The sequence below is a fragment of the Pelophylax lessonae genome, assembly GCF_965119305.1.
Source record: "Pelophylax lessonae genome assembly, chromosome: 3".
Classification (NCBI taxonomy): domain Eukaryota; kingdom Metazoa; phylum Chordata; class Amphibia; order Anura; family Ranidae; genus Pelophylax; species Pelophylax lessonae.
Genome location: NC_138770.1, coordinates 555,867,705 through 555,892,905, shown reverse-complemented (window position 1 = coordinate 555,892,905; position 25,201 = coordinate 555,867,705). Strand labels below are relative to the sequence as shown.

Below are 25,201 nucleotides of genomic sequence, written 5' to 3'. Positions count from 1 at the left end.
TGCTATGTTAAATTATAGCTACAGCTAAAGCGTGGATTAGACATGTGTAGAACGAAAACATTTGTTTTGTTTCGATTTATTATTTACATGAATTTGTTTAGTTAAATTTGTTTTATTCATCTTCAAAATTTGTTTTGTTTATTTAAATTCAAATTTATTCCAATTTGGAGAATTCAAATCTATTTGAATTTCATTCGAATTGCATTGAAATCAAATTCCATTCAAATTGCATTCAAAATCTAATCTATTCTATTCAAAATTAGAGTTTTATATTCTTTCTATTCCATTCTATTCATTTGTTTTTTTTCTATTCTATTCTTTTCTTTTCTAGTCTATTCTGTTCTATTCTATTCTAATTTATTATATAAATTAAATATAAATATATATTCTAATTTATTCTGTTCGATATTCGATTTTCAGAAAATGAATAAATTTGTATATTCTATTCTATTCTATTCTACTTTTATAGGTACTGTATATATCAAAAAAATTTAATATCATCAAAAAGTTAATTTATTGCAGTAATTCAATTCAAAAAGTGAAACTCATATATTATTTAGATTCATTAAACACAAAGTGATATATTTCAAGCAGTTTCTTCTTTTAATTTTGCTGATTATGGCTTATAGCTAGTGAAAACCCAACATTCAGTGTCTCAGAGAAAATTAAAATATTGTGAAAAAGTTCAATATTGTAGACTCATGGTGTAACACTCTAATCAGCTAATTACCTCAAAACACCTGTAAATGTTTCCAGAGCCTTTAAATGATCTCCCAGTCTGGTTCAGTTGGTTATACAATCATGGGGAAGACTGACACCTTCCACAAGGAGGGTAGGTCACAAAGGGTCATTGCTAATGAAGCTGGCTGTTCACAGAGTGCTGTATACAAGCATATTAATGGAAAGCTGACTGAAAGGAAAAAGTGTGGTAGAAAAAGGTGCACAAGCAACAGAGATAACTGCAGCCTTGAGAGGCTAGTGAAGCAAAGGCTATTCGGTAATTTGGGGGAGATTTAGAAGGAGTGGACTACGGCTGGTGTCAGTACATCAAGAGTAGGGATGGGCGAATGGTTCGACCCGAGCATGAGTACAGGCTGAATATTGGCTGTTTGCCCATTCGACGAACACCCGAATTATCGAGAGGTTCGACAGTTTGTTCGACCCGCCGAATGACCACAATGCACTGCGCTATGGCACAGTGCATTGGAAGCCCTGATTAGCTGAAGCAATGAAAGCTTTGCCCAATCAGGGCACAGAGCACTGTCAGAGCCACGATTGGAGAAAATAAAGATGACTCTATCCAATCATGGCTCATTGCTCTTAGTCTCACCCCCCACACTATAAAAGCATTTTTTCAATAGCGGCTATTTGTAGTGTGATATCGGTGTGGAAAGAGATAGAACAGGGCTCTGTTCAGTACTACTAGAGTGTAAGAGTGCTATAGTGTGAATCTCACTGCCCCATCTGCTGCAGCGAAAAGAAAAATACAGTCACTGCCACCCACATGCCCAGCGTCTAAATGCAAGCTTGTGTAATGTTCTGGTACCTTTGGGTACCCTAATTACTCTTTCATAAGTGTATGCGCCCCACCATTCTCTTTTGGTAAGGTGCGCATACACCTTTAAGACTGATGCTGTCATCACTGAGCGCCGGACTGGATGGCTATTTAGATCGCCGGCTCTCACTCACATGTGTTCGTTCAAACTGCTTTGTGCCTTGATGCTAACCTGTCTTGAAGCTCTCATGCTTGCAAGCATACCTCGCTGTCGGAACCACGCTGCGCCGATCCCTGTATCCCGCTACCGGATCATCCGCTCTTGCCGAACCTCTCCTCTGCTACATTGCTATTAGTGATAAGTACCCCACAGGGGAAACCTCTATAACCTTTATACTAAAGCTTACACTATCTAGCTCTGCATACTAAGGACTATTACTACATCTGCATTATCTAAGATTGCTAGCTCTTGAGCCTACTACCACCTGTTCTTGCACTGGGTTGATCTCTCTTGTATGTCCACCTGCTACTCTGTCATCTGCTACCATACATGATTGCTAAACCTATCTGCATCCCATCTGCTACTATCTTACTTTCAAGAACATTTCCTTTCAAGTGTCTGTCATCTACCATCTCTACCCAACCTGTCTCTTCAGCCTATCATCACTGTGTTACTATATACATAAGTCACTCTAGGAAACATCTTATTGAGTGTGTGTATTTACTTGCTGAATTGAGATCATCCACACATGATGAGTCATTGAGACTTGGGATTGGTGTCTCAGCGTTTCTCTACATGACTACTGAAGTGGAATATTTCTGCAGCTGAAAATCCACATCATACGTAAAACGCAGGAGCGTTACAGCTTGTCAAAGCTGCTGGCTTTACAACTTCTGCCTTTCCCTCTGGTGGATTCTGCCCCCTTCCCTGAATGTGCAGAATGTGCTGTACCACAATGGCAGGTTCCTAGTTGGTATTTATTTTCATGTAAGGCCATTCCAGCTCTGTACCATCACGTGGAAGGCAATGTTGTTGTATCATTGGGCAAGGCAGTCAGCCGCAAAGTCCACTTTACTGCTGACACGTGGTCCAGAAAGCATGGTCAGAGATGCTATATTTTGTTCACAGCACACTGGGTTACTCTGCTTGCAATTCGGAAGGATGCAGGACAGGGTTCAGTGCTGCAGCTTGTTCGGTCACCATGTCTCCATGCAGCTAGTGGTGATGATGTGAGATTTGTCAGCTCTACCCCCTCCTCCTCCTCCATGCCCTCCTCTGCTGAATTTTCCTATGAACCACAAGTACCCCATAAGCGTTCAAGGGGCTATTCAATAAGTCAGGCTAAAAGGCGCCATGCAGTGCTTCAGTTGGTGTGTCTAGGAGACAGGAACAACACCGGAACAGAGATTCTTGCAGCTATGCAGGGGCAGTGATGCATTTCACTATCTTTTTAAGCCTTGCCGCCCAGGGCTCTCAGCTTTCACATCCCACAGGCAGTGTCTGCATTATATGGTGGACCATTATCTAGGGGCCAAAACAGAGATGGAGAGCTTTCCAGTTGAAGATCCACTGGGTAACTGGGTCATGAGAATAGACCACTGGCCAGAACTTGCCCAGTATGCAATTGACCTGCCGGGCTGCCCTGCATCTAGCGTGCTTTCCGTGTGGACCGTCTGACATTTATCAAAATTAATCAGTCCTGGATTACCAGCAGCTATGAAGCCCCTAATGGCGATGTCACAGATTAAGTGTTTTTTGGGATGAAGAATCCCTGCAAGACTTCTAGGCTGCCTAATGTTGTTTGTGTTGATTTCATCTGGAAGAATTTTTTTGGTGTAGGTTTCATAGGCACAATTAACACCAAAAGACCAATTTTTCTTTCATTAAGAGTACCTCTATAGGGTTATGGTGTGAAGGTGCCACAGACACCCAAAGACCAATTTTTCCGCACCTGTTTGACAGGTGCATATCATTCAAATTTTTGACAGCAAGGCAATTCTTGTTTTTATCAAGAGTACCTCTATATAGATTTACAGTGTTAAGGCACCTTCGACACACAAAGACCAATTTTTCCGCACCGGTTACTTCTATCAAAAGTCTGTGGAAGACAAACCAGAATTTATCCAAAATATTTCTAATCTTGTTCTCAGTGCACTACATTGTGGCCTCATCATACAGACTGGCTCCCCAAGACGTTTACAAAATAAAAAAAGCTTGCAGGTAAATGTCATTTTTTTTGGCTTTATAAATGCAATTATTTCTGTAGCAGCTTCTATACAAAGTACAGATGTGCCACTTTAAATGTAGACTAAAGGAACCCCCCAGGCATTATATTAAAAGGAATATTTCATTTTTATTGTTATTGCTCATTTTTTACAAATTCAATGTCTATTGAGGAGAAAAAAAGGGATACAAAATCAACAAGAGCAATGAAATACGTACGAACATCAATGAAACAAACTGAGCAGAAAGCATAAACCATGCGGACATAATAACATGCAATGAAGGATAATACACAGTATATCAGTAGGTAGCTGCAGGGCGCCAGGCCCCCAGGGAGATCCACACTCCCACCGGCATCTGTCACATGGCTGATATACAGGAGTGAAGAGGGCCATCCCAACAGACATCAAGAAGCAGCAATTGTACGTATGCCTTGGGGGAGCAGGAGAAATTTCTCGGGGAAGATGAGTATAGCAAGTAAGGGAAAAGATTAGAAAGAGCCAGGTAAAAAGAAGGAAAGAAGGGGAGGTAGGGGAAAAAAAAGGGGGGGGGGGAGAGGGCCACCCATCTCAATCGAGACATTTTAGGCGACTAGATCCTTGTATTCTGCGGAAAAACTGAACTTGTGCCAGTAGAACCATCGTTTGAGGAACTTATCTCTAGTGCCCCATTCGGCCGCTATCAGGTCCTCCATTTCAATGATAAACGCTACTTTACATAGCCACATTGCCACCGTGGGAGGTTGGGACTGTTTCCAGAGAAGGGGAATACAGCTCTTGGCCGCCGTAAACAGGAGTGGCAGGATCAACTTCTGGTAGTACGCTCTCGGGAAGCTATTGTGGTGGAGGTGGAAGAGAGCCTGGGCTTAGAGCAAAGGTGTGATCCGTGAATTTTTGGGTTATGCGAAGTACCTCTGTCCAGAAAGAATGTAGTCAGTTGCAAGACCAGAAAATGTGGAGAAGGGATCCAAACAAGAGGGGAACATCCTGCGTAGCCTGACTGGGGTATAATACCACCTGGTCAAGAACTTATATCCCACCTCTTGGTACTTAGAACACGTGGAGGTTTTGTATGCACTGAACTTGATGATCCGAGAAGGAAACACCCAGATCACGTTCCCAGAGAGTTAGATACGAGGGTCTGAAGGAAGGTTCGGGTGTCATCAAAACACGGTAAAGCAATAAGATAGCATGGCGCACTGGGGGATCCGCCGCACATAATTCCTCAAAAGGCGTGAGGCGTCCAGTAAAAAAGGCCGCAGGCGGCAAGGATTGTAGAAAATGAGCTAACTGTATCTTCTGCCAGAACGACAATACGGCAAATGTGCTGTGAGAAAGGAGGGTCTGTCGTGAGAACAAACGACCTCTGTTGAGAAAATGCCTGGCCTGATAGAGACCTTTGGCCTTCAGTGTGCGGAAGCCTGGGTCTCGAAGGCCTGGTGTAAATTCCGGGTTCCCTATCACCGGAAGCAGAGGAGAAGGCAAAGTCGCGAGCTGGCCATCCCTGCACAACCGGCGTCCCAGCGCCAAGGTAGCTCCCACAGTCGGATGGTCCATGGCTCCTTTCATCAGGGGGGATGTCCCCCACAAAAGAGATTCCGGGGGAGAGTCGCCATGAAGCCGTTCAATCCGAACCCATTGTTTCCATGTAGATGCCAATCTAGAATCCTAGCCAGATGACACGCCGCATAGTACGTCCTTGCATCCGGAAAGGCTATACCTCCACTTAGCTTGGGCCTGCGAAGAATTTTCAACGCCAGACGGGGGGGGCCCCGAATCCACAGAAACTTACGGAAGGTCAGAGGAACGATGATCGGAAGAGCTTGGAGCACATAGAGAAGACGGGGCATGACATTCATTTTTATAATGTTACAGCGCCCAAACCAAGAAAACTGACCTTTCTGCCAACCCTCTAAGTCCTTCCGGATACAAGCAAGAAGGGGAGGGAAATTGCATTTGAAGATGCGTTTGGGGCAGTTGGGGAGGGAGATGGTTATTGCTTGTTTTGATGCTTTCACTTTAAGCATCAGTAAATCACTGCTCATTTAAAAATGACGTTTTTTACAAACTTTTTTTTCATTGATACATGTCCCCCAGGGCAGTTCCCAGACCCCCATCAACCAAAAATAGTGTTGCGCCAGTCACATGCACAAATAGTGTATAACTAAGCTCAAATATGTGCCCAATGTCCATATAAATAAATCAAAACAAATAGTGAATCCACTCCCGTGTGTTTAGATGGATCTTGTGCAAAACTTAATTGGGTGCTTCCGTGAATAATGATTCACCATCAGGTGAATTGGTCTCTCACCTCCACTATAGACCCAATGCTGGGTCAATACCAGTGTTTTATATACACAGGGACCTTCAGATCACATAGGCTAAGGATAGCCTATCACCCCCAGAGGGACAATCACCGATGGACATAAAGGGGAACAAAGGAAGAGATCTAGTGCTCTCTGTATACTTGTAGCAAACCGCTTTATTGAGTATAGAAATGGGTACTCACAAAGGTGGCGCTTCCAGAGCGCATATCAGTAAGCAAGAACGGTAACCAGGAAGAGACAGCTTCCAGCATGCAGGCTCCGCCCCCCATTACGCGTGACGTCGGCGCCCAACCACAGGCGTTGACTTCTTCAGTAGGGGTCAGTTCCCAGACCCCCATAACCATCGTATGCCCAATTACTTGCATATAAGCCTTCAAAATGGGCACTTTTGATTTTTTCCAGTACGGGTCCTATTGACTTCAATGGGGTTCGTTATTCGGTTCTGAACTTTTGCGAAAGTTCTGGTGTGAACTGAACAGGGGGTCGTTCGGCCCATCCCTAATCAAGAGCCCCCACGCACAGTACATGGGAAACAACTGTCGTATTCCTTGTGTCAAGCCACTTATGAACCATAGACAACGTCAGAAGTGGCAAATTTGAGCTAAGGAGAAAAAGGACTGGACTGTTGTTCAGTGGTCCAAAGTCCTTTTGTAAAATTTTGCATTTCATTTGCAAATCAAGGTCCCAGAGTCTGGAGGAAGAGTGGAGAGGCACAGAATCCAAGTTGTATGAGGTCCAGTGTGAAGTTTCCACAGTCAGTGATGATTAAGGAAGCCATGCAATCTGATGGTGTTGGTCCACTGGGTTTTATCAAATTCAAAGTGCAGCCCTCTACCAGGAAATTCTAGAGCACTTCATGCTTCCCTCTGCTGACCAGCTTTATGGAGATGCTGATTTAATTTTTCCAGGACTTGGCACCTGCCCACACTGCCAAAAATACCAATACCTGGTTTAATGATCATGGTATCACTGAGCTTGATTGGCCAGCAAACTCGCCTGACCTAAACCCCATAGAGAATCAGTGGGGTATTGTCAAAAGGAAGATGAGAGACACCAGACCCAACAATGTAGATGAGCTGAAGGCCCACTATTAAAACAACAAAAAATCAAATGTGACCAGCGCTGTGGTGTGTATGAGTATAGTTTGCAGGTGTAAGCTGCCACCAACCTACCCTTGTAAAAAACAAGGGTATTAGAAATAAAAAAGGGGGAAAGGATTGGTAAAAGGCGCTACCCATTTAAAGGTGATTGAGGTAGTGTACAGTGCAAACTTTAAACATACAGTGCTTTGCGAAAGTATTCGGCCCCCTTGAACTTTGCGAACTTTTGCCACATTTCAGGCTTCAAACATAAAGATATAAAACTGTAATTTTTTGTGAAGAATCAACAACAAGTGGGACACAATCATGAAGTGGAACGAAATGTATTGGATATTTCAAACTTTTTTAACAAATAAAAAACTGAAAAATTGGGCGTGCAAAAGTATTCAGCCCCCTTAAGTTAATACTTTGTAGCGCCACCTTTTGCTGCGATTACAGCTGTAAGTCGCTTGGGGTATGTCTCTATCAATTTTGCACATCGAGAGACTGAAATTTTTGCCCATTCCTCCTTGCAAAACAGCTCGATCTCAGTGAGGTTGGATGGAGAGCGTTTGTGAACAGCAGTTTTCAGTTCTTTCCACAGATTCTTGATTGGATTAAGGTCTGGACTTTGACTTGGCCATTCTAACACCTGGATATGTTTATTTGTGAACCATTCCATTGTAGATTTTGCTTTATGTTTTGGATCATTGTCTTGTTGGAAGACAAATCTCCGTCCCAGTCTCAGGTCTTTTGCAGACTCCATCAGGTTTTCTTCAGAAAGGTCCTGTATATCCATCTTCCCATCAATTTTAACCATCTTCCCTGTCCCTGCTGAAGAAAAGCAGGCCCAAAATATGATGCTGCCACCACCGTGTTTGACAGTGGGGATGGTGTGTTCAGGGTGATGAGCTGTGTTGCTTTTACACCAAACATAACGTTTTGCATTGTTGCCAAAAAGTTCGATTTTGGTTTCATCTGACCAGAGCACCTTCTTCCACATGTTTGGTGTGTCTCCCAGGTGGCTTGTGGCATCTCTGATCAGTCTTCTCCTTGTATGAGTTGAAAGTTTAGAGGGACGGCCAGGTCTGCATAGATTTGCAGTGGTCTGATACTCCTTCCATTTCAATATTTTCGCTTGCACAGTGCTCTTCGGTATGTTTAAAGCATGGGAAATCTTTGTGTATCCAAATCCGGCTTTAAACTTCTCCACAACAGTATCTCGGACCTGCCTGGTGTGTTCCTTGTTCTTCATGATGCTCTCTGCGCTTTAAACGGACCTCTGACACTATCACAGTGCAGGTGCATTTATACAGAGACTTAATTACACACAGGTGGATTCTATTTATCATCATTAGTTATTTAGGCCAACATTGGATCATTCAGAGATCCTCACTGAACTTCTGGAGAGAGTTTGCTGCACTGAAAGTAAAGGGGCTGAATAATTTTGCACGCCCAATTTTTCAGTTTTTTATTTGTTAACAAAGTTTGAAATATCCAATAAATTTCGTTCCACTTCATGATTGTGTCCCACTTGTTGTTGATTCTTCACAAAAAATTACAGTTTTATATCTTTATGTTTGAAGCCTGAAATGTGGCAAAAGGTTGTAAAGTTCAAGGGGGCCGAATACTTTTGCAAGGCACTGTAAATCTCCATCATAAAAAAACCTCAATGTAATTATCAAACATACAATAAGTAAATTGTTTGATTATAATACTTAAAGTGCACAGGCCAAATAAATGCTAATTGGGCATATACCAAGGCCCAAAAAAGGTGCTCAGTGTCGAAAATAATTGTTTGTAAACTGTAAATAAAACAAAAATGTGCACAGTGTGTGATAAAAATGTATTATCTTATACAGTGCTTATAGTGATTTATATAGGTGAAAAATAGTACCAGTGTGGGTAGTACTCAATTGTTGTTGCCTTATTATAGAACGTGTGAGGTGACAGTGCTCTTGAGGAAAAAATGACACATAAAAAATTAGTTGACATAGAAAGGGATCTGTCCCTTTAAGTATAATAAATTAGTGCAAGTGAATAAGTCCAATATGCTATTTAGCAAATAGTGATGCTGGTGAATCTCGTGCCTATACCGGTGGTGCCCACTAGGTATTGCACTCACCCTTTTCAAACCCTCAAGACAGGGTTATTTGGTTGGCTGGTGTTATTGGTAACCTCCAAAATGAATGAACAATCTGGGGCGTCTTTTGTATCTGAATATGAGCGGGCTCAGATGTGCCTCCAAAAGATGTTCCTACGATCTAGGTAGCTAAAACAGACAAAAAACCCCATGGTGTAGTACATAATGTAATAATGAAACGAGTGTAGGTAAACTCACTATTTGGATAATCACGATCAGCGAGAGAAGCCAAGATACTTCCGCGTTCCACGGCTACAGCGCTCCAAACCGGAAGTGATGTTGACGTACAAGAACTCCGCCCTATACGTTTCATCAGACAGACGTCATTCGGAGCGGCCACCTAGATCGTGAGAACATCTTTTGGAGGCACATCTGAGCCCTCTTTTTTATTTCTTATACCCTTGTTTTTAACAAGGGAAGGTTGGTGGCAGCTTACACCTGCAAACTATACTCATACACACCATAGCGCTGGTCACATTTTATTTACCACTATTAAAGCAACCTAGGCTTCCATAACAGCTCAGCAGTGCCACAGGCTGATCGCCTCCATACCATGCCACATTGATGCAGTAATTCATGCAAAAGGAGCCCTGACCAAGTACTTAATGCATACTATACTGTACTGTACATGGAAATACTTTTCAGTACGCCAACATTTCTGTATTAAACATTTTTTTTATTGGTTTCATGTAATGTTCTAATTCTTGAAATATATCACTCCATGAGTAATGAATCCATATAATATATGAGTTTCACTTTTTGAATAAAATGACTAAAAAGAAATTAACTTTTTGATGATGTTCTCCCTTTTTGAGATGCACCTGTATATTCAAATTTATTGTATTTGAAATTCGAATTTCAGAAGATGGTTATATTCTTTCTATTCTATTCTAATGTTTATTTCTATTCCATTATTTTCATTTCTATTCTAGTCAATTCTATTTTTTATTTTCTATGCTATTCTAATCTTTTATTTTCTATTCTATTTAAATTTGTTCTGTTGGAATTTAGGGAAATGGTTCTATTCTATTTTATTCTAAGGGTTTTTTTTATTCTATTCCATTTTTTTCTTTTGTATTCAAATTTATTCTATTTGAAATCCAAATTTCAGAAGATGGTTATATTCTATTTTATTCTATTCTATTCTATTCTTTTTTTATTTTATTCTATTCTTTTTTATTATATTCTATTATTTTCTATTGTATTCAAATTTGTTCTATTTAAAATACGAATTTCAGAAGATGGTAATATTCTATTCTATTTTTTACTCTATTCTTTTATTTTTTATTCTATTTTATTCTGTTATTTTATTTTCTATTCTATTTTGTTCTGTTTTGCTCTATTTTATTTATTTTCTATTCTATCCCTTTATTTTCTATTTTATTTTTTCCTATTCTTTTCTTTCGTATTCTTTTCTGTTTTACTCTGTTCTATTCTTTTATATTCTATTCTATTCTATTTTATTGTCTTCAGAAATTCAAATTTGATTCGTAATCTATTCGAAATTTATTCAAAAACTATTCAAATGTAAACTTCATCCAAAATTTGTTTAGTTATTTTGTATTAGTTTAAACTCCTTACTATTATAATTCGGAAATTCAGATACTTCCGAATGCCGAATAAAAAAGAATTAATCTGAATTTCAATTCGGTATGAAATGAACCACACATTTCCAGTGTGGAGAAGTTCAGACTCCAAAGCTGGCACAGCACTATTAAGATAATTGAGTGTACAAAAAAAAAACGAGGAGGCGAGTCAGGTCACTTAGTCTGGCAAAGTTATGTGACTGGCCTTACCTCCAATCACAGATTTCTCTCTGCTGGGTTAAGGAGACAGAACTCAGTGAACTACATTGTCTGCAATAAATGAATGGGTCTTATTTTGCTCTCCTCTATAAATTAGCACCCAACTGTAGTATATGAATTGGAGAAACATTTTCATCATGAGCCTTGAAGGGCAAAGCAGTAAGTTCACTTTCATTTTGGCCCAGCAGTTGATTTCACCATTCCTTTACTCCTTCACTACTCCAAGTAAAATACTATTTCCGGTACTGGTGATGGGTGATTTGCTACTCAGGCATGCAATATTGTCACATTGGGTAGGAAAAAAGCCCCCAGCCCTGCACAAACTTCAAAAACATGATTTGAACTTTAGAAAGGGCTCATTCTCCTCACTCACAAGCAGTGGGGGCAAAGGGAAGGTAAATCAAAGCACTTGCAGGCATTGGCATTAAAGTGAACTTGTTGTTTTGACCTGTATGGGCAAGGCATAGTTTACGAGTAAAGCGCAACTCCAGATTACACTTTTGTACATAGTTTTGGATAAAGTGGGGAAAAGTGAGAACTTCTGTTTTTGTATTGTAGCCTGCAAAAGGAAATTTTACAGGCTACAATACAATAAAAGAAATCAAACCCTTCCCTGAACTTGAAAAAATAGCTTATCCTGCTGTTTATGTTTCAGTAGGGAAATTTCTCTCAATTTATGTTTTTTTTTCTGATACTAGTGAAACAGACTGGAAGCAAGAAATAATCTCTGAAAAAGCAACACCAAAAAAAAAATGCAGAGGTTTTAACCCTACCCCACTATATCCAAAAGTAAAAAGAAGTATGTTCCCACAAATTAGGTCTGCACCACATGACAAAACAAAAAAAACCTTTCACCAATATAAATCTATGACTGCAGTCACTACAGCAAATATTGCACAAAAAATTATAAACAAAAATGTGAACACGCCTCTCCCAAATTACTAGCAATATAAATCATCAATAATTGCTTTCTTATGTAATAAAATAAATTACCTATAAAAAGTTGTGCACGCGTGTTACTTTATCAAAAAAAAAAAAAAAAAAAAACATTTAGGTGGTTGTAAACTTCAGATATGAAATATGGACAAAGCATATCCTTCCTTCCTTCCTCTGCTATCAGCATGTGTCACTTCTAACAAGCTTTCCTGACACCAAGTAAAGAATGGTAACATGGGAAAGGACCTCCAGCCTCAGCTCTGTTCCTGTGAGCTGTGTGGAGGGCGTGTGTCTCTTCCCTTCAATCAGCTTTCAGAGATCTTGTCACATACCTGGTTGGTGAGCCTGACGTGTAGGGGAAGGTCTCTCATACAGCTCCGGTTTAAGAGCCACCGATGATGAGACAGTAACCACTGGAGCAGGACAGGGTAGGAGCCCCTATAATCAGTCCAGTAGTCTGTGCTGGTAGAAGCCAGAAAACCCACAGAAAGGAAGCCAGGAGTAGCTGACAGTAGGCAGATGAGACAGCAGGCAGACGTGCTAGCAGGATGGCTAGCAGCAGACATACTGGCTTGGCTGATGACAGATTGTGTGGATGCACAACAGGAAGCAGGTGCCTGAAGATACTAAGCTGGACTGAAGGAGCTGCAGCAGGCTAGAAGAGCAGGAAGCAGGGTCAGGCAAGCTGTGTCTGTAATGGGCGAGCAGATCAGGCATATACAGCAGACAGAAGAGTAGTCGGGTCACAGGCAGAGTTGGCAACGGATGCGGAATCAAACAGGAGCAGCAGGCAGAGACAAAATCCAGGGTGAAGTCAGTGGTCAGGGCAAGTTGCAGACAGGAATGGTTGGGAGCAAGCCGGGTCAAGATCAGAGGACAAACACAGGAATCAGGAACTTACACAGAAGAAATGTCATCAGCACACCAAGGATTTCTCCAAAGGGTCTAAAATGTTATTCCGTGGTCATATAATATACATTGCTGTGCATTATGTGACCACGGAATAACATTTTTAGATACTTTTTAGGAATCCTCAGTGTGCTGATGACATTTCTTCACTTTGAGTATCCACAGTCTCCAACCTATGGTCATTACGGCACCCAGCATCTTTGAACAGCCGGTTATCTTGAATGTGTGCGTGGGGAATATTGCGTTAGGAACATACACAGAATGCTGTAGACCAAACAGCAATTAGCCAGTGCGGAGGCTCCTTTTAAATAGGCTGTTTAGCCCCAGCCTTGGTGACAGGTGCACGCTCGCGAATGCGCATGCACATATGCATATTAACCCACATCTGGTTCTGCCAGTTCTTGGCTGGCGCATGCGCATGCATTTGTGCCTGGAAATAGCATTTGTCTTTTGGTGAAGCCTCTCCTGACAGCTCTCCTCACTGAGCTCTGCAAAATATTACTTCAGCTCTCCATCCCCTTTTTCTGAACTCTCAGACAGGCTTTAAAAATTCAGCATTTTGAATGGATGCAGAGAAAAGATGGCGGCAGATAACCAGGAACAACTTATGTAGGAGGATTTGTTTCATGTCTGTGTATCGCCTAAAGCCAGTCACTTTACTAGGTACATGTGAGGGTGTAAGATCCTGGTACCTGCGGTACCCTTCCAGCCTATTATTTGTACATTACGTTCCACCATATAGATAGGTGGAATGCATCTAGTACCTGTCCCTTTAAATTCCATGACCTCATCAGTGAGTGCCGCTCTGAGCGGCTATTTCAACCGCCGGCATTCACTCACATGTGTTCGTGCAAACCGCTTGCTACAGCATTACCTAACGCTGCCGAATCCTCCAGCTATTCCCTAATACCTGGATTGACCGAAGACTTGCTACAACATCTTGTATCTCGCTACAAGATCATTACCTCACCGCCGGAACCCTCTCCTTACAAACCTACCAGTGATAAGTACCCCACAGGGGAATACCTTCCTAATCTACTTTCACTACTACTCTGCTTACTAAAGACTATTGCTACTCTAAGAACTATACTGTTACATCTAACATCTGCACCGCTACTTAGATTGCAAGCTCTTGAGCCTATTACCATCTTGTCACTGCACTAGCCTAGCATCTCCTGTACACTTCACCTGCTCTTCACTACCACCTGTTACCTGTACCTGATTGCTATCCTAAGTGCTTATCACCATCTGTTACCTCTTACCATTGCTATCACTATCCACGCCTGTCCCCTCAGTATCACCTCTATACTTTCACATATAAACATATCACTCCAGGAACATCTTTAATGAGTGTCTGTGTTTGTGTATGTGCTTGCTGAGACAGGCTGATGCACAATGATGAGTCTTGAGAGTTGGATATGGTAGTTCAACACATCTCTACATGACTACTGAGTGTAACTTCCGTAGCTGCAAATCCACACCACACAAATAAACGCCGGAGCGTTACAGAGGGTTTACAACCACTTTAATTTCATCAACATCAAAATTCATGAAAATAATTAAGTGTCAAGTGTTAACAAAATGTCATAAATTCTGTAATGTGTCCAGTGCAATAAAAGTCTATTACGACAAAGAGACTTGTGTTTCAATAGTGCAAGGAAAAAGCTTCTCCACAATTAGTACTCATCCACAGGGCTCACACCTTGTGTCCACCACTTTCCAAACTAGCAACTCACCAGAGGTAATAATAATCACCAGCTCTTATGTCTTGTATCACTTTAACAGGCACAGGATCCACTTTCTTCCACCCAATATGTAATAAAAGTTTTTCCTTCAAGTTCCTTTAACTTTACCTTCTACTCTAAAATAATAAACTACACTAAAATATTCATCAAATATTCTTCTAATATTTAAACTGTATTCACATGGGGAGCATTAATCCTTATACCAAATTCATAAAATACATTGAAACTAACCACCTACAAATAGCTAAAGGTAAGAACAAGACATTGTATTTAACCCCTAAACCAGTGTTTCTCAACTCTGGTCCCCAGGGCATATTAACAGGACAGGTTTGCAAGAAAACTGAAATACATAACAGATGGTATAATTTGCTGCTCAATGATTGCAGTATTCTAATCTGCATCTCCCCAAGGTAATACTTAAAATCTGGCCTGTTAAATGTCCTGAGGACCGGAGTTAAGAAACACTGCCCTAAACTATTCATATTCTGTCAATCCTCCTGATGCAATGTATCCAACTCACATATCTATTTGGTCTCTTTTGAAATATCTTTCCATTAAAACTGCAACTTTTTCTGTTGTGACAACCATGGCCTGGGTTTTTGTGATGATACTTCTCAATTGAACACAACAGATTCTGGATACCTAAAGTTACAAACTGTATGGGAATTTGCACTTTTAAATGTTTGTGGACTAACTTTACATATTAATTATAATAGTAATACCTGCAGTACCTTTTGTACTAATACCCAGACCATTAACCATGGTCTGGGTGTTTTTGATGATACTTGTTGTACCAAACTTTTAGGGGAAAAAAAATTCATGCAGCAGTTTTAAAGTTTTGACATATATATTATTCAGTACCATACTAATATGTTGTCATATATTCTCAATTAAACACACAATAGATTCTGGACACCCAGAGTTACAATACGCATGGGAATTTTTTAAATGCTTGAGGATAAATTAATTTTACGCATTAATTATAAATGTAATATCTGCAGTAGTGTTATTACTCAGGACCTTTATGTCAGTTATGCAATGCAATGCAGAAATTATAAAGGTAGTTACCATGAGCTTGTTTATAATATGTAATTTAAAGTGATTTGCCTCTGTTTGCATCTCTATTTAAATAGTCATCTCAAAAATGAAACATAAATTTAAAGAGACAGACAACTATTCTTACCACTTAAATTTTTTTCTTGTTGTTTCATATTAGGCTGATGTTTCATTGTTACCATTGATGGGAATTTAAAGCAGTCGCTTCTTCACGCATTACGGGTCTCACAATGAAGTCTAGAAAACAGAAAGAGGGCATTTAAAATTGATTTTATATAATTTATATTGTGTAAATAAGCATTAAAAACAACCAACTGTCAAAACACAAAACTCTAGACAAACAGCTGTATACACAGATGAAATATATTAAAGTTCATGTAAAACCAAACATGCATATGTCATTTTAAATGTAACTAACATAAATATATGAAATTAACTTTATGTCAGCATTTTGTAACCCCCTATTTGGTAGTACTCAGACAGGGAGAGGGTGGAGCACCACTAGGATCCATCAGGTGTGTCGCAGTATATATGAGCGGTTAAGGAGTATTCTGACAGGAGGTGAGAGCAGAATGATCTGAGGGATAACCCATCAGTGTGCTGCTGCTCCTTCACCATTCAATCACATGCAAAGTACAGAGGGATTACAAGGTTACCGTGCTTAACTGTAGTAGAGAAAAGTCAGGTCACAAATCTAAGTCTATTGTCTGGTAGGGTTATGCATTTATCACTTTACTTGGATTTATGCTTTAATTATTAATGATTGCAGAGTGAATATACATGACTGTATATGTACGTATTTTCCTTATCGAAATGTAAAGGCGTTCCTAATCCACACAAATAAAGGGAAGCATAAAAGAAAATCATAAAGTATTATTTGCCTCCCTTGTTCCCTGTCTTTGGGTACCTCTACTTACAGACATTACCATCCTCAAAACCATGGATGTTAATTAACGTAGATCATATAGCATTTACATAATTTTTGATCATTTGCCTTTGTGCTATGAAAAACAATTTACCTGTACTGAGGCCTTCATATGAGAAACTCTCTTGTTTTTGGGGAGAATTACAGTATACCACTTGAAGACCAGGCCTATTCTGACACTGTTTGTTATATGATACGATGTAATGCAGAGTAAATAGATACCTAACATTTCACGCTTAAAAATTACGCACAAAATACGTTCCATTACAATCTCCATAGGTGATGCTTTAAAAGTTTTTACAGGTTACCAGTTTAGAGATAGAGGAGGTTCAGCTCTAGAAATATTGCTCTTATAACGCTCGCAGGGATACCTCACCATTTACATATGTGTGTGCGGCCTATGTATGCATTTGCCTCTGTGCACGAGCACCGGGGGTGGGGGGGCGAGGGCCCTAATAAAAAACGTTTTTAAATATTATTTATTATATTAACATTTTTTTGTTCTTACACTGTGCCTTTTACTTTTATTTTTTGATCACTTTTATTCCTATCACATAAAATGTAAACATCCCTTGTGATAGAAATAAAGCATGACAGCATGACAGGTCCTCTAGATGGAGCCATATGGGGTCTATAAGATTTCTCCTTTACCCCTAAAAGCATGAGATAAAAAAAAAAATATTGACCTCATGCTTTTCGGAAAAAAAATGGCAGTGTTTACATCTGCCCTAAGCGAAGGGTGATAAAAATGCTCGTCACTTCCTGTCTCCTAGAGCAGTGTTTCTCAACTCTGGTCCTCAAGGCAGACTAACAGGCCAGGTTTGCAAGAAAACTGAAATACATCACAGGTGATATAATTTGCTACTCAGTGATTGCAGTATTCTAGTCTGCATCTTTCCAAGGTAATACTTAAAATCTGGCCTGTTAGTGTGCCCTGAGGACCGGAGTTGAGAAACAGTGTCCTAGACCAGCAGTCCCCAACCTTTTTGGCACCAGGGACCGGGTTCACAGGAGCCAATTTTCCCAGGGACTGGGGGGGGGGGGAGGGAGAGTCTGTTCTCAGCCACCCTTTACAGCACAGTCCCCCCTTTATATCAGTGTCCTTTTTTCTCATTCACATAACAGCCCCCCTTTTCATTACAGTGCCCCTTTACAGTACAGTCCACTTTACATTAATGTAACGTGAACTGCTTTGTAAAGGGGAACTGTAATGTAAAGGGGGGGGGCACTGCACTGTAAAGGAGGGCACTGTAATATAAAGGGGACTGCACTGTAAAGGAGGAAACTGTGATATAAAGATGACTGCACTGTAAAGGGGCACTGTAATGATTACAGTGTCCCTTTATGGTGTAGTGCCCTTTATATTACAGTGCCCCTAGCAATCACAGGCTTCTCCATCACAGTGCCCCTGCAGTCTTGCCCATTACAGTGCCCCTGCAGTCTGCCTGCCCTTTCAGCTCTAACATCATTCTTCCATATTCTGATCTCTACCTTTCCTGCACAGAACTCCTACCTTTAGCAGGGCAAAGGCTGTGATCAGTCTGTGTCCTCTCCCTGCCCACCCGACAATGTCATCTTAAAAGCAGGGCAGAGGGCAGGAGGAGCTTTCCTTCCCATCTGCAGCTCCTCCGACCCCATGCCCCACTAACTGGATGACATCATTGGCCGGGTGGGCGGAGGAGCTGGAAGAGGACACACAGGCATGGTCGCACAGCAGGAGGTGAGCAGTTCGACCGTGGCCTGTGGTAGGTCTGTGCGGACCACAGTCACCACTTATCTCCGGCTATGCGGCCCAGGGGTTGGGGACCCCTGTCCTAGACCAAAGAGGTAATCGGAGACGATCTGGTCTCCGAAAACCTTTATTATATGATGGCACAACTGCCAGATTGAATGACAGGCTTCCCGCTGGGATGTGAGAGCCGGGAGGGGCATCGGAGAGCAATGGGAGGTGGATCTTTCAGCTTGTTCCAGATGTTCTTCTGTCTATATGGAGAGAATGATTCTGGAAGCATACACATATCCTATACTCCTGTGCTGAGCACTAATTACTTTTGTAAGTAATGCTGTCTCTAGGATTGCAATACTAATGATTTGCTATACACAGCCGATCCTAAAGAAAAAGAAGTGTTAGTACTCAGGCATGGGACATAGCATTGTAATCAGACCAGATGGGTCTGTATCTAGTGGTATCATAGGTGTATGAAGCCTATTGCATTAGGGTGTGCACCCCAAGACTCAAACACACATGCATGTGTGTGTACACAGTATATACTGTATATACACATACACACACACACACTCTTAGAAATGAATGTAAACAAGCATTTATTAATTTATAAAAACATGGATGGTGTCAGTAGAGCAGTATATGGTGTCAGTAGGGCAGTGAGGCCTGGGTAGCAGGGGGAATCTGCGCTGCACCGGGTGATTAGGGTGTGCCCAGACACATCTGGCACACCCCCTGCGCACACCTATGAGTGGTATACTTTATACTTTTTTTGATAGGCAAAGGTATTTGAAAATGTATTTACTTTTATAATTCTTACAGTGATTTGGGCTCGCTAAGCACATCTATATCTGGGTTCCTGTTGTCATATAATATTCTATTGTAACATCCTTGATTTCACAATCATTTTTGGGGGTACATCAGTACTGCATTACAGAGCTATATATCTCAGGGTATTAGACTCCTGGTCAAATAAGTTATTGAAAAGTTGTCTGTTAACTACATGACCCAGGTCTATGAATTATTTATGGATTAACAATCTGTGTTACAAAAAGTGAATTACTGTAACTCATTAAAGTTATGTTTGGTTCTTCATGGTCACATATTAGTGTTAAAAATAACACTAATGTGCTCTACATACAGATAATTTGGTTAATCCACCATATCAAACCTATTTCTAAAAAAAAAAACTGAAACATTATGTTTCAACATGACAAGCACAAAGTACAATCAATTATTAATTACGTGTAAATGATGGAACAAGAAAACTACATTTTAATAAATTATTGATATTGTGTAAATGCTGGTACATGGCAACAACATTTTTTTTTATTAATTATTAATACTGAATAAATATTCCAATGCTGAAATATTCTTCTCGTGGTTTATACATGCCTTCTTTTTTTACAGAACATAACAATGCCAACTAAACACACCAATTCTGTAAAATAGTCCTGCATAAATAAGAGAAGAATATTTCAGCATATGAAGAATGCCAGTTACATTACTCATTATCAAGGTTTGTCATGGCATTTAAACCAGTGTACCCTTGCTTACAAACCAAGCTGTATTTGTTCCTGTGGCATTTAAACCAGTGTACCCTTGCTTACAAACCAAGCTGTATTTGTTCCTGTGACCACTGCGACTCTGCCACCTGTTCTCATTATGCTTTTGAGTCAGTTTGTATTTGTTTAGGTTTTTTTCTGTGTTATAGGTCTACCATTTCTTCTCTTCTGTGCTAGTTGAAGAGTAATCGCTAAGATTACTGCATAGATTCCTGGGACAGTGTGTCACTTCCTGTGTATCCTTGCCTATGACCCTGCCTTTGTGCTTGTTTATCCCGAGATCATGTTACTGTGTTCAAGCCTAGGCTGTCTAATCCTGTTTCTCCTTCCTGCCCTGTACATCTTTGTTCTGTGTACCATTATTGCCTCATTTCTTCTGGTCTTGAAATGGACAGTTTATGGATTATTTTTCAGTCTGTTAATTCCTTATCCTTTAGGTCCTCGAATTTTGCTTTCTTTTCTATCTTTATCTGTTCATACCAGCTCTCTTGAGCTGCACTGTGTAGCATTACTCAATGCATTCCAAGTGCAAAGACAAGGCAGAAAGTCTTGCTTTGTATAGTGCCTAAGTCTTGCGTTAAATAATGCAGGCATACATTTTTTTGCAGTGTAGCACAATACATCTTGCAATAACGTCACAATGTGCTGCCATGCAAATATTTGCATTTTCTTCATTAAAACAACGTTTGCAAGCAATGCAATGGGCAAGGTTTACTAAAAGCGGTGCAGCTATACATAGTAACCAATCAGCTTCTAGTTTTTAGCCCAGGTTCACACTAAGGCCATTTTGAAATCGGTCAGCTGAACTCGCATTATTTCAAGCTGGAATTTCAGTCCGACATTGGGGGCCAGTTCACAGACATTTGTGCGGGTTCCTGCACCTATGTCTATGGATACCCCCCCCCCCCCCCGCCCAGAAGTCGCCAAAAGTAGTACAGAAACCACTTTTGGGAATCGGTGCGGTGCCATTCGGATGGTGCAATTGCCAGCAAATGATTCGGACTGTGCAATTGCCGGCAATTGGCTCCGATTTGAAATGCGATTTGGCTTTGGGACTAATGTGAACGTGGGCTTATTGTCAAAGCTTAACTGAACAAGCTGAAGTTAGACGATGATTGGTTACTACGCACAGCTGCACCAGATTCTGTGTGCACCAGTGTCAGTAAATCTTCCCCGAACTGTTGTAACTATGTATTGCAGTCTGAGTGCATGAAGCTCAACATATTGGGGTTAATTTCCTAATGGCAAATAGACTGTGCACTTTGTAAAGTGCAGTTGCACTCTGCAAGAGCTTAGTGTAGTGCATCTGGAAAGTATTCACAGCGCTTCACTTTTTCCACATTTTCTTATGTTACAAGCCCTATTCCAAAATGGATTAAATTCATTATTTTCCTCAAAATTCTACAAACAATACCCCCTTTTGACAATGTGAAAGAAGTTTTTTTGAAATCTTTATTAAAAATAGTTTATTAAAAATAGAAAAAAAAATACATATGTATTTACAGCCTTTGCCATGACACTCAAAATTGAGCTCAGGTGCATCCTGTTTTCACGGATCATCTCTGAGATGTTTCTACAACTTGATTGGAGTCCACCTGTGGTAAATTCAGTTGATTGGACATGATCTGGAAAGGCACACGCCTGTCTATATAAGGTCCCACAGTTAACAGTGCATGTCAGAGCACAAACCAAGCCATGATGTCCAAGGAATTGTCTATAGACCTTTGAGACAGAATTGTATCGAGGCACAGATCTGGGGAAGGGTGCAGAAAACTTTCTGCAGCATCGAAGGTCCAAATGAGCACAGTTGCCTCCATCATCCATAAATGGAAGAAGTTTGGAACCACCAGGACTTTTCCTAGAGCGGGCTGCCCAGCCAAACTGAGTGATTGGGGGAGAAAGGCCTTAGTCAGGGAGGTGACCAAAAACCCGATGGTCACTCTGACAGAGCTCCAGCGTTTCTCTGTGGAGAGAGGAGAACCTTCCAGAAGAACAATCATCTCTGCAGCACTCCACCAATCAGGCCTGTATTGCAGAGTGGCCAAACACAAGCCACTCCTTAGTAAAAGGCACATGACAGCCCATCTTGAGTTTGTCAAAAGATACCTGAAGGACTCTCACGCTATTAGAAACAAAATTTTCTGGTCTGATGAAACAAGTGGCAAGTGTCAAGTCTGGAGGAAACCAGGCACCGCTCATCACATTACCAATACCATCCCTACAGTGAAGCAGACTGGGACGAGGGTTCATCTTCCAACAGGACAATGACCCTAAGCACACAGCCAAGATAACAAAGGAGTGGTTATGGGACAACTCTGTGAACGTCCTTGAGTGGCCTAGCCAGAGCGCTGACTTAAACCTGATTGAACATCGCTGGAGAGATCCGAAAATGGCTGTGCGCCAACACTCCCCATCTAATCTGATGGAGCTTGAGAGGTCCTGCAAAGAAGAATTAGAGAAACTGCCCAAAAATAGGTGTGCCAAGCTTGTAGCATCATACTCAAAAAGACTTGAGGCTGTAATTGGTGCCAAAGGTGCTTAAACAAAGTATTGAGCAAAGGCTGTGAATACTTTTTTTTAGCACTCTACTAGGAAGTGTTCTGCGATCTAGATAGGGTGAGGCCTGTGGATGTGGTGTATCTGGATTTTGCAAAAGCAATCGATACAGTTCCTCATAAACGCTTATTCTACAAGATAAGGTCTGCAGGTATCGACTATAAGGTTTGTGCTTGGATATAAAACTGGTTACAGGGGTGCGTACAAAGAGCAGTGATAAATAACATGTTCTCAGAATGGTCTGGAGTGGTAAGTGGGGGTACCCCAAGTTTCTGTCTTGGGACCAATTGTTTAATTTATTCATAAATTATATCAAGGATGGGATACATAGCTTAATCGACACAAAAATAAGCAGGGCAACAACTTCACCTCAGGATATAGAAATTTTACAGAAAGACCTGAACAAAATATTAGAGTGGGCAACTACATGGCAAATGAGGTTTAACGTGATGAAATGTAAAGTAATGCACGTAAGGGCAAAAAACATAAATGCAAACTACTCACTAGGGGAGAACCTCTGGGGGAATCAAGGATGGAGAAAGATCTGGAGGTCCTAGTGGAAGACAGACTGAGCAATAGCATGCAATGTCAAGCTGCAGCTACCAAAGTTGGCAGAACATTAGCATGCATAAAAGGTGATATACTCCAGTGGTAAAACTATAATCCTGCCACTTTATAAAACACTGGTCTGGCCACATCTGTAGTATTCTGTCCAGTTCTGGTCACCAGTCCTCAGAAGGGATGTGCTAGAGCTGGAGAGAGTCCAAAAAAGGCCAACAAAATGAATAAGGGGATTGGAGGATCTAAATTTCGACTACAAGCACTACATTTATTTTCACTGGAGAAGAGACGCTTGAGAGGGGACATGATAGCTATTTGCAAATACCTCAATGGTGATCCCAGCTTAGGAAAAAAGCTATTCAGTCTCAGGGAGTGTAGGAGGACATGTGGCCACACAATTAGATTGGAGGAGAAGCAGTTTAACCTTAAAGCGGTGTTCCAGCCACCCACTCCAAAAATTAAAAGTCAGCAGCTACACATACTGTAGCTACTGACTTTTAATATTAGGACACTTACCTGTCCTGGAGTCCCGCGATGTCAGCACCACAGCAGATGTTTCCAACGGCTGTTGGGTGCTGCCGCCGCCATTGCCGGTAAGGGAACCCAGCAGTGAAGCCTTGCGGTTTCACGGGCAGGTCCCTGCTGCGCATGGGCGAAGCGTGCTGCGCATTCGGATTGGCTCGGCGGTGATGGAAGGAGGAGGGGGCCAAACTCCTGAGGGACAGCGCCACTGCGCCGTCTCCTGGAAGTGGGGAAGGGTACCTGTCAAAAACAGATACCCGTTCCCCCCTCCCCCCTGAAAAGTGCCAAATGTGGCACCGGATGGGGGGAGGAAGCAAATGAGCTGAAGTTTCACTTTTGGGTGGAACTCCGCTTTAAGCTGCGCAGGGGGTTTTTCACTGTCAGGGTGGTAAGAATGTGGAACTCATTTGGTGGTGTCAGCAGGGAGTATAGATATTTTTAAAAGACTCTGACGTGCATCTTAAGGAACACAACATACAGGGATATGGGGAATGATTATCCACACTGACACACACACACACACCTACACAGGTTGAACTGGATGGACTATTGTCTTTATTCAACCTTAACTAATGTACTAAAAAAAAAGAGAAATTAAGGAATACCGGGTCACATTGAACCACAGATCATTGCCACATCCCTAAATCGTAGTTCAAAAATAAAAATTGGACAAGGAGCAGATCCAATATACAATCAAGCCAATGGGCTGGAAGAGTATGTGGACCGCAACCTGACAAGAGTGTGGGACTTTGGAGGCATAGATAAGGTGGTAAAAACAATTTATCAAGGACCATGGTGTAATAAAAGATTTTATTCCATATACAATTACAGTTGACTATGAGACCATGGCAGACCAAACATGTACATAACATTTCAAAGTAATATGAGTAAAACACGAGTAGTAGTAGTATGGATCATATTGGTCCAACATGTTTCGCCGGGAGGTAAAGACCCTCTAAATTGGCTTCTTCAGGGACCCAAACCGTAAAATCCTTTTACTGAGGGAAAATCGTGCCAATGTATGTATATCTTTGGGAAATGTATTTATCTAACATATATTGTAGCTGTATAGGACCGCTCATAATAAATGTATCATTGTAAGACATCATGTTGATCGTGACTTAATTTGTCCCTGGTGTCATTGGTTGGCACAGTTTGACAGTTGGCTCCTCCCCCTTGTTTTTGGTGTGTGCTCGGGCGCCAAGCCGGGGATCTGAGGGGACAGAGGTTCTTTTTCCTCTATTTTCCCTCTCTATTATATCCCCGAGTCCGCCCCCCCCCCAATGTGGGCGGATCTGATGCGGACCGTCCTCGGCGTGTCACCGTTTTCTACGGTTTACGCTGGCTCGGTCCACAAGATGGGGCCCGCACTGGAAGTGAGATATGGAGGCCGGCCCTGGCCACGTCACTTCCGGTGGGACCGAACTATTTATGGGCCTGTGTAAGAGCAGGTAGCCGCACATGGATCCCTCTGCACTAAGGACCAGGATCACCATTTTTTTCTATTAAATAGTATGCCGGAACCTATATGTTACCAGGTGAGCAAACTTTATCCTTCCTTTACCGGAATGCTGATCAGCTTTATTATATATTTTTTTTTTCAAATATATTGCCCCCCCTGTCCCATA

The 25,201-nt window shown here is 41.3% G+C and overlaps 1 long non-coding RNA gene across 1 annotated transcript in view; it reads right to left on the bottom strand.

Moving 5' to 3' along the window:
• The window catches only part of LOC309551362, a 715,521-nt gene that overhangs the window by 459,308 nt on the left and 231,012 nt on the right, over positions 1–25,201 (bottom strand). Inside the window, exon 4 of the long non-coding RNA XR_014225072.1 lies at positions 15,849–15,955. This is a non-coding gene — a long non-coding RNA (uncharacterized lncRNA). The remainder of the gene's footprint in view (positions 1–15,848; positions 15,956–25,201) is intronic.